Source organism: Pipistrellus kuhlii, unplaced genomic scaffold (assembly GCF_014108245.1).
Source record: "Pipistrellus kuhlii isolate mPipKuh1 unplaced genomic scaffold, mPipKuh1.p scaffold_m20_p_11, whole genome shotgun sequence".
Classification (NCBI taxonomy): domain Eukaryota; kingdom Metazoa; phylum Chordata; class Mammalia; order Chiroptera; family Vespertilionidae; genus Pipistrellus; species Pipistrellus kuhlii.
Genome location: NW_023425416.1, coordinates 23,849,073 through 23,859,853, shown reverse-complemented (window position 1 = coordinate 23,859,853; position 10,781 = coordinate 23,849,073). Strand labels below are relative to the sequence as shown.

The following is a 10,781-nucleotide window of genomic DNA, read 5'->3' as shown; positions in this document are numbered from 1 at the left end:
CCTCTGCTTGTTGTTAGATTCAGATGTGTGAAGGTCAGCAGGAGACACGAACAACAGGGATTATTCCAGGAAGGACTATGGGCCAAGCCAGTCAGGGAGGGCTCCCTGGTGGAAGGGACATTTAAGCTGAGATAGGATCTGGAGAGAATAAGGAAGATCTCGGGTATTGTGGATCATGGCGGGTAGGGGGAAAGCATGAGCAAGGCTCCAGGGGTTTTGTGAAAGAGACCACCTGGAGAAAAGGCAGGAGCAGAGGTCAGGCCATCCTAGCCTGGAGCCAGGAGTTTCGCCTCTGGATGGGAAGGAGCCCGTGAAAGTGTTCAAGTGGAAGGATGGGGGCAGATGCTGTGCACAGCAGCTTAACTTGGCTTCTCTGCACAGGATAGATGAGAAAAAAATGATTGTATTTGGTTAAATGCACAAGAAAATCAAAGTAACAATCCCTGAAACTGGTATTGGGCAGGAATGGCAAAGGGTCACAGCTGCCTGCCGGCACCTTGCAGGAGGTTCTGCTGGGCCTGCTGCTGGGTACAATGTTTCATTCTTGGCCAGACCTCCATGCAGGGCTGCAGCTGCCCCGTCAGGGGGGCCTGAGACCCGGCCAGTCCTAGACCTACTGAGCATCAGGACTCACTGGGACAATTGGGGCATTTGTGAGAGTGCCAACCCCCCAGCTCCAGCCCCAAACAGCTGAGGCAGTTTCTAAACCAATTCTCCTATCGATGGGCAGTGGAGCTGTCTTCAGTTCGGGCTCTAATGGAAACGGCTGTGGTGAACATTCTTATACATGTCTTTTGACAGATGTAAGCACTAATTTCTCCCGAATATACACCTAGACTTGGGATTTCTGGGCCGTGGAGTAGGTATTTATCTTTCCTAAGTACTGCCAATCAGTTTCCCAGGATTGAACCAATTTATACTCCACCCACAAACTGCATTTAAATGGCACCAAAACCTTAGTTACTGGAGTGGCGGCCCCTAAAGGCGAACTCACAGGTGTTAATTAGTAAACGAGAGAAGTGCCGGAACCAATGGGCCTGGAAATCACAGCAAGAAGGTGGGTGTGCCCACCTGGTATAAACACGAGTAGCCTGGATGGCATCAGTGCCGCATACAATGGACAGTGGCTCCCTGCACCCCCTGGGGAATTCAGGCCAGGCCCGGGCTCAGCTTCTCAGGCCACTCAGAATTACGTCTTTCCTGTTTGGCTCACACTAATCCTACTCATAAGACCCTGATGACTGCCTCCTGCAGAAGGGCATGTTTTTTTTGTTTTGTTGTTTTGTTTTGTTTCCTTAATCTTTATTATTGAGGTTATTACACATGTCCATTACACCCCTCTTCAACCTGGTTCCCACCCTACCCCAGGCCTTCACCACCCTATTGTCTGTGTCCATAGGTAATACATATTTGCATATAAATTATTTGGTTTATCTCTTTCCTCCCCCTACCTTCCCTCTGAGATTCGTAGTCTGTTCCATATTTCCATGCCTTTGGTTCTATTTTACCTTTCCTCCCCCTCCCTCCCCACCTTCTCCTCTTCTTCCTCCCCTCTTCTTCTTCCTTTCTCTTCTTTAATAATACCTTTGAAGATTTCATGTACTATTGGTTTGTGGTGATGAACTCCCCTAGCTTTTTCTTGTCTGTGAAGCTCTTTATCTGACCTTCAATCCTAAATAATAGCTTTGTTGGGTAGAATCAATAAGAAGGGCATGTTTTCACAGCCCTGGGATCCTGATATGGAATCGAGAAGGTTCTCGATGTGTCAATGTGCTGAGAAGGCAAAGTCTTCATTATTTAGCTGCTTAGGAAGCATCGACACTAAACCAGAAAGTCCTAACATAAGCTCCCACTCCAGGACTGAGGTCATCTCCAGTGGCAGCACTGCCCAGGACCCCGCTATGCAGCATCTGTCTTCCTTGGACAATAACATAGTTTTCTCTTAGGTTCTCTCTGCTGCTCACCCTCTCTCTGCTGTATGCCTCGTAAGATCGGTTCCTGTTCCTGAATTAGCTATGGTTTCTCTATGCTAATCTGGTCAGCCCAAAATATGTTCCCAGTGGATTACATTCATCAGATCTTAGAGCTCTGGAGTACTTGCCAAAAGAGTTTGGTTTAGGACAGATGGAGTTTCTATCCCCTTTGGGACGTGTGAGCCCAGCAGGAAAATAGATAACACAAATCCAGAGCTTAGGAGATCAGGTCAGACCAGGACTCAGCTCTGGTGAAAGAAATGGATGAGAACACTCAGGGTCCATAAAACAGAGCACTTCATCTGTGGGAAACACACACCAACATTCTAAGGCGGAGTGGATAGAGAAGCAGGACCTAGAGAGAACCATGCGCTTTTTTGAAAATAAGAACATACCTGTCCATCCTGCCAACATGTGACAATTAGTCAACACCCATGAATATTTCTTTCGGAAGGCTCTGTGGTTCCTGGAAGAGCCTCCCCATTCATAGGCACCCGAAGGACCTTGGACCAGATGCTGAGGTCTCTGATTGTCCACGCTGACCACATCCAACTCAGAGAGTGCTTTGAAGGAATCTCTTCAAAGAGTCTGTTTCCCAAAGATGGGGGAGCAACGTTTACCTGGAGTGACCCAGCAAGACTGAGATGTGTGGCTACGTAAATGGGAGCTCAAGGGAAGTGGAGGAAATGGCGCTTTAGGGAGGTTCCCAGTTTGGTGTGGAGACCAAAGATTAGACCATCTGAAGGCAGAGGGCATGTCTGCCTTGTCTCCAGTTTTCTACTACAATGTTTTCTATTACATGGCTGGCTCTGTTTGGTTCTTAAGAGATGTTTGTTGCCTGAATGGGTGGGTGAGTAGATAGACATATAGATGGGTGGATGGATACTGGATGGATGGTTGAGTGGGTGTATGAATTAACTGGGTAAATGGATGGATGAGGGAGCAGATGGAGAGTGGGGTGAAGTTTCAGTCACTTATCTTCCACTGAGGTTAGATTTGGTTCCCTCCTCTCCACTAAGCAAACATAGAGGTCCTTTACTTAACCTCTTGAACTTCAGAGATAATAATACAAGTGTCTCTTTTAAACCTGAGGTTTACATTCATAGAAATATTGTACACGTGGGACTCAAATATTATAAAAAATAAGGTCAAAGCATTAATAGTATATGTGAATATATAAAACTTGTAATATATGTATATAGCCTGTAAAAGAATAATACAAGGTTGGGTAAAGTAGGTTTACAGCTGTCCACATAGAAAATAATGCAATAATTAATAAATAATAATACAAGAATAAACTTTGTGTTTCAAATACTCACAACTATAAACCTACTTTTGCCTCACCCTGTATTGTGCTCATAGATGGGTCATCTTAATCACCTTTGCCATATTCTATTGGTGAGAAGAAAGTGCAGGTCCTGACCACACTCAGGGGGAGGGGCATTTACAAGGCTGTGAACACCAGTAGCTAGGGTCATGGGGGGCCATTTCAAAGTCTATTCAACACATCATTAGCTCAAAAAACACTGAATATTATTAAATCCAAGTGTCAAAAGGTGATACCAGAACAGGAGAGGAGTAAAATTCCAAGATTCTTGCAATTCAGCTCTTGCACAATGTAAAGCTAGTGTGAGATTTCCTTGTTCTCAGCTTTCCTCTGAGGCGCTGTGACCAGCCTGACCCGCTGGCCTGTGTGGGCTGCCCCAGCGTTTGAAGATTCATCCAACAGAAATGACCCACACGCAGCCCAAGCCCTCCAAGTGTCTACAGCCCGAAGACCACCATTCACAGAGCTTCTTCCTTATCCACCAGCATCTCTGAAATTGGAGAGCTGCATCCTTGTTTATTCCATGCTGGAAGTGGTGTGCTTTATGAATGGGCACTTTGCATCGATGAGGTCTTGCTGCTAGCCAAGTTAATAATGCATTTAATCAAAAGAAAGAAAGAAACGCATTGTTCAGCCGAGTGGATCTTATTAATATGATTCCATTTTCAAAGAATCATTACTTCAGAGTCTTGATGTCTGGGATGCTAATAAAGAAGAAGCCTTTGGGTTTTTGTGTGTGTGGTTTTTTTTTAAGAATCACCATGACAACAGAGAGACCCCCACACCCCAGATCTGATTAACGATTTGTCCATGGAGAGGGCTGCTGGAATACAGCCAGCTTATTAGGTATTCTGTGCTGCCTCTGTCGGCAGAAGCCCTGGCTTGCTGTCCAGAGGGAGCAGCAGTCCCATTTCATCAATATTCACTGATGAAGCCATCTCTATTCATTAACAGCGACTTGATCAACAGACATTGATTGCCAGGCATGTGCAAGGCACTCTGCAGGATTCAGGGAGTCGTCTGAGGAGTTGACAGGCTCACAGTGGTGACAAGTCACAGCCACGTGAGCCATGTGGGTGCTGACCTCCGGGTGATGCAGACCCTGAGGGACCTGGGACCCTGGTGAAGAATCATGATGTCACAATGTGCACACTGGACAGTTCTGACCTGCAAATGGATTTTTAAAAAAATGTTTTTATTGATTTTTTTTTTGAGAGAGAGGAAGAGAGTGATAGATAGAAATATCGATGAGAAACATCATCGACTGGCTGTCTCTACTGGGGATCCAGCCCACAACCAGGGCATGTGCCCTGACCAGGAATCGGACCATGACCTCCTGGTTCATAGGTCAACGCTCAACCACTGAGCCATGCTGGCCGGGCTTCAATCTGTCCTCTTGTTGTGCCTTTTCTCCTTAGAGGCCACTTGTCTCCCTTATCCCAGTGCCTGACAATGACATGCACCCCCTTCCCAAGTCAGAAATCATACCCATCAGAATGACTGAAATTTAAAATACTGACATACCCAAGTGTTGGTATGTTGCAACAGGAATTCTCTAGACTACTAACATGTTCATGAGGCCTAGATCCTAGTCCTGGCTCTTGCATTATGTCACTGTGATTGATTTTGAACAAGTAGATTTTCACTGCTTCTTGTTTTCTCTAGAATTCTGCATCAGCAATGACTTTCAGCATTTTAAGGTTGTTTTCAAACTCCCATCTTTTTTGTTTTGGGTCCCATCTGGAAGTCTGGGGGATTATCTGGTCCCCAGCTCACTCATGAGCAGGGAACTCCAGTTTTTGTCTCCCAGGGGCCCATGAGACTGCAGATGCCCACTCTCCTCTTGTCTCCTTTCTGATTGGTTCCTAATTATATAAACAAGAGGGATGGACTCTTGGTTCATTCATCTGTTCAGCCAATATTTATATAGTCTGTGCCAGGCACTGTTGTTGATGAACTCGCCCAAATCCTTGTTGTCCTTTGATGATTTCTCAATGAGATTTTTGTGAGTTCACCAAGTGCTTGCTTCTTTTTTCCTTAGAAACATTTTCTTTTGCTTGAGCTCAGCGTTTAGAGGACAAAAATGAATATTTAGACCTATGACTCAGCAAATTGCTCCAGTTCTTTATAATTTTTAATTTTTTTCCCCCCCTCAGGGTCAGTTTTGAGAGCCATCGTTTATTTCTATTTAGCATGGTCATTTTGTGTTCTGTTTTTCTGTATTTGCCTTTCTAATTAAGTTTCACCCAGAAAAAAAAAAAAAAAGGATAAAATGAGTTTGCCCTCCCTCGTTGCTCTCAGGAGAAGGGGCTAGGATAATAAGCCTGCTGGGGGTGGGGAGAAGGGGTTGCAGCTGGTAGCTGGGAAAATGAATCATGCATACATAAATAATAGAGAGCAGACCACCCTGGAGCTGGGAGGCTCAGACTGCAGTCTTTAATCATATACATGTGCCAGGGAGAATCCGGCATTTCTGCAAGAACCTGAGGAACGACCTTTAGCCTTTTACAAGGTATCTCTCTCTCCCCAGCCCACCCCCACCCCCCCCAGACCGTGGGTTTACCAGCAGCGGTGTGGAAGAATATCTTGGTTTGATAGTCTCTACTATATTAATCAACACAAATTTATTTGGGATAGTTTTTATTTTCACCTTTATTTTTGTGAACTTTGTATTTTTCCAGTTTTGTTTTTTTTTAAATAAGAAATGGGCACCCCTTTTATAATCAGAGAAACAAAACCCATCGTAAATGGGATTTAACAATATTTGTCACCTAGAACCTGTAGGAGTCACAAATAAAAATGGTTTGTGCAGATGCGTGCTTCTGTTGTAAGGCAGGGCTGCATTCAGCACAGACTTTGGTGCTGAGAGCCTGGTCCACGTAAAGCACCCCTCTCCCTCCCGCAATGGACACCCTGGTATGGTTACCTCCATCTGTGTCCTAGACGACTCGTCTTCCCCTTTAAGAGGAAAATCCCTTCCATGGTGAGGACAGAGGCCCATTGTTCCTCTCACTCCACAGCACAAATCAAAGGAGGCTGTGCAAATATTTGCTCAATTTTTGCTCAATGGATTGAGACGGAATTGAAGATGGGCACCTGCTCCTCGCTGCTCTCTGCCCAGGCAGGTTTGCTCGTGAAAGAGGCACAGGCACGACCTGGCTGAGCCTGCGACTATTTTTACAAGATGGGTGGGTTCAGATTCCGAGGAATTTTGAGATGTTCCCTGGGGCCAACATGGGCATGTGGAAAGGACAAGAGCCGCAGGCTGGGGACGGAAGGAGAGACCGTGGCGATAAGCCAAAGACACCGTGCTTTTTCCCTGCTACCGTCTTACCGTCATCCGTGGGCGTGTTGGCTCCTTTATCAGATGAATGATGATGATGATAATTACTGTTTTTGCAGGAACCAATGCGCCAGGCACTGAGCTATGGGCTTGACCTACTCCTTGCTTTCTTCCTTGCAAGTGACAGAAAAACCAATTCTAAATCACATGGGGGGAAATGGGGGTGGGGTGGGGGTGCGGTATGGGACATGAAAATTGAAAAACCCAGGTCCTCATTTCGGGCATGACAGGAAGCTGCCTGTCTCTTGACGCTGCGTTCCTTTGGGTCAGCGATAATCTCTGACACAGCCTCCCCAGGTGCTAGCCAGATGCTCACTGGCTACCTACCTCCTCAACCACCACAAAGGAAAGAGGTCTGACAGGGGGGATGGTCTTGGGATATATACATACATATATATATTTATTTACTTCCCTGTAGGAACCTTTTCTTATAGCCCCTTCCTCCTTTACGGCTCAGCCACGAGGTGTTATTGCCCTAAGGGGCAGGGCAGGGTGGGTATCACACTCAGAACCCAAAGTCCACAGGGAGGAGGGTGTGGACACTTCCTGCAGAATGGGAGGGCATAGAAGCTCTCAGGGAACAGGGGTGATGAGGAGGAAAGAGACTGGAGAGAGAGCGTCTAGGCAGAGTCTGCCAGGTTCCCTGAGGAGCCCCGGCCACCTCTGTGCTAGGTCTCCCCACCCAGGGAGGCATATGGTACAATACAAAGACAGACGTCCCAGGTTAGGTCGTTTGAAGAGAACGATGACAGCGGAGAGAGCCTGTGCCCCGCCTCCCATTTGGAACTCTGCCCCAGGATGCCCTGTGCCAGCCCAGCAGGGCTGCAGCCAAGTGGCCGTGTGGCAGGTTTTGTGGGAGAACGGTGCCAGATGGCGTCCCTGAGCCCCCTTTGGTCCCCGTGACAGAGAGGGATCCAGAAGCAGCCAGGTGTTCCCAGTGAGGGATGAGGAGGTCGCTGAGAGGCGGGAGGGGGAACCACTCACCATGGGGTCACAGTGGCTGGGGAGCAGGATGGACAGGTGACTCCATAGGTGCCGATCAGAACCAGGCCCAAGGCCTGTGGGATGGTTGGCAAAGAGATGCTGGACTTGATGCTGTGAGGTGGTGAGCTTGGATCTGCCAGGCTCTCACGTGATGCCCAAGAGGGTCGCTCATAGGGAAGGGAGGAAGCAAAGCTGAGGGATGGGGAGTCCCTGATATCCTTAGTCCCTGGAGCCAAATCCGGGGCCTCTCATTTACAGGAGTCCACCAGTTCTTTGTGAAGCACGTGTGAGTTGGCTTGTCTGTCACCTACAGCAGAAGGTGCCCTGGCTGACGTCTGTAGGGGAGAGGGGGACAGTGTCAGCCAGGGGGAGAGCCCGGGATTAGGGGGAGGACCCTGGGGAGAAGCCTGTATGGAAGGAGAAGTGTTGGGTGTGGTGGTGGACGGAGGAGAGCCAGGTGGAAAAGTCTGGGGTGCTGCTGAAGGGACAGGGAAAGATCCTGTGCCGGGAGATACAGGCTCCCTGGGAGGGGGTGTCCGTAGCGGGGGCAGGAAGGAGCTGAGGATAGGAGTGTGAGACTGGCAGGTGAGCGGAGTTTGGAAGCAAACACTGACCGGACATGGAGCCACCCCGAGGTGAAGAAGGCAGTCCAGGTGTAGATGGAGTGGGGCGTTGGGGAAGAGATAGAATTTGCTGACTTGAGATGGGACGTTCTTAGCAGAAAACCAGGGTATGTAGGAATATGGGTAAACTAGGCAGGGGGTAGTGTGTGGCGTTGGGAGCCATCAATGCAGGAGTGGAATTGGGAGGCCCATGACTAGCTGCTCCAGAAAGTGCGCCTGGGAGGGAAGGCGTGGTGATACGGATGAGAATCTATCTAGTTTGCTCAAGGCCAGCTGTGCCAGGCACACAGGGTCACTGCAGACTTCCCGCCTGACACGGAAGACCAGCCCTTGGAAGAAACCACCCACACATAGGGTATCAAATCCAGTCCATCTCCCGGATGCCCAAGTTAGTCACAGACATAGGCCAGATGCTCTGTGGATCTTCAGGAGCTTTGGGAGGCGGGGAGGAGGGGGGAGCCACGGAGCAGGGAGAGGGAGGAGGAGGGGAGACCAGAGGCTCAGCCGAGACCTCCCCCAGCGCCAGCAGATTGTTGGAGACAGAGCCGCAGGGAGGTCTCCCGTTGACTCCGGGGCCGGATGTGGTTGGCACCGGAAGAGAAGCGTGGAGAAGGTGAAAAGGGGACTGGGACACGGGGACGAGACCTGTAGCAGTTGGACTGCACGCGGCGGCAGCAGTCCCCCAGCCGTGGCGGTGACCACAACATGCGCGTCAAGCCCGGCCCCGGGACCAGGGCAGCGCCAGGCCGGGCGCACGGCCCAGAGGCACCCACACGGAGGCCCCATCCAGGCCCGGGCCTGGGCCCCGGTGCATCCCGTCCGCCCGTCCGTCCGCACAGCCCCAGATCCCCCGAATCCGCACACGCAATAACCCGCGGTCCCCGTGCACTCAGACGCCTGTGACCGTAGCTTTCGCCCCCCGGGGGGGCGGGGTCTGCAGACCGGACGGTCCTTGGGGGCTCCGTTTGGCTCCCAAGAGCCAGAGTCCTCTCCGCAGGCACTTCTGCACCCTCCTCGCCCGAGGGGCAGCGGGGCCGCCTCTCCGCCTTCGGGGCGGAGCTCGGGGACGCCGGCGCGGGGCGCGGCGCGGCCGGCAGGGGGCGCTGTGGGCCGCCGCGCTGTCCGGCGGTCGGTGCGCGCGGTCCCAGCCTCTGCTTGGAGCCCGGCGAGCAGGCGGCCGGCGCTGGGTCGGCGCGGAGCTCCGGAGCCGCGGCCGGGACGATGGGCGGTGAGCGTGGCGCGGGCCGGGCCGGGCTGGGCTGGCTGGGCTCCGTGGAAGCTGAGCGGCGCGGAGGCTGCAGGCGGGCGGGCAGGCGTCCCAGGGCCCGGGGTGGGGAGACCGAGGGGGGCTCCTCCGGACGCGCCGAGGCCGGGACGACCCGTGTCTCCCGGGGGAGAGCCAGTCCGGCGGGTCTGAACCCGCAACTAAGCTGCCTCCCCCTGTCTACCCGCGTCCTCCCCAAACCCACAGCCTTAACTCGCTCTCGCTGCCCCTCCCCTCCCTGTGCCACCCCCTTCCTCCAGCCTCCCCCGCGCGCCCCTCGTCCGCCCCCGCCCCCTCTCCAAGCCCCGGCGCTCCCGGACCCTGCCTGCGACCCCGCCGCCCCCTCCCCAAGCTCCCCCCACCTCCTGGCCGGCGCCTCGGGCCCCCTTCACCCCCCCAACACCACCTCCCACTTCTCCCGGGCCAGTCCCTCGCCCCTCCACCCGGATCCCCGCCCCTCCCACCCTCTCCCGCCCGGCCCCCGCGCTCCTGCCCCCGGATTCCAGCCCGAACTCCAGCTCCCCGGTGCCCCTGCCGGGGCAGCGAGTGCCCGACCCGCTCGCCTGTAGATGGGAAGGTGCGGCAACTTCTCCGCGGCCTTTTTTGGGGGTGGCCTTCCTGGGGGCGGCCTTCCTGGGGGCGGCCTTCCTGGGGGCGGCCTTCCTGGGGGGTGGCTCTTCCCGGCGGCTCCCTGCGCCCCCGGGGAGGTCACTCGGCCCCTCGGGGCGCGCGGGCCGATGCGCCCTCCGGGAGCTCAGGTTGGGGCTGCGTAGCTTCCACTCCACGCCGTTTTTTGCTTTTGCGGGTGAACTCGGCTGTGTCGCGATCTTTTTAAAGAAGCCGGTTTTGTCTCTCTCACACACACACTAAGCTGCATCTGCCGGGAGCAGGTGGCCCTCTCTGTGGCTGCGGCGGTCTTTCAGGTTGTACCTGCGGGTGGTCAGGGGATGAGATGAGCGGTGGAAGCGGATCGGGAGCCATATTTTCCCGCTTTCCCAAGGAGCGAGGAGGCTATACCGCCTGCGTGCCCTGTGCCTTCGTAGGGAAGCAGGGATGCTCTGTGAGCATCCCAAAAGTGAAAACCAGGAGAGAGGTGGCAGCAGATCTGTGGTGCGAGGGGGGCAGGGAGTGTGAGGCGAATGGCCCCGGGGACAAGGAGGGGGGGCTCAGAGGGCTCAGAGGACATTTTTTTTTCTCTTCACAATGCCCTCGGATGAACCCCAGTCTGTGGAGCTGATCGTGTCCAAGCCAGCCTTTACCAACGTGA

The 10,781-nt window shown here is 52.5% G+C and overlaps 1 protein-coding gene across 1 annotated transcript in view; it reads left to right on the top strand.

The window, feature by feature from the left end:
- The first annotated feature begins 9,344 nt into the window (after positions 1-9,344).
- The window catches only part of PXYLP1 (2-phosphoxylose phosphatase 1), a 64,236-nt gene continuing 62,799 nt past the window's right edge, over positions 9,345-10,781 (top strand). The window contains exon 1 of the mRNA XM_045579237.1: positions 9,345-9,478. The gene's annotated coding sequence lies outside the window, so the exon portion shown is untranslated. The remainder of the gene's footprint in view (positions 9,479-10,781) is intronic.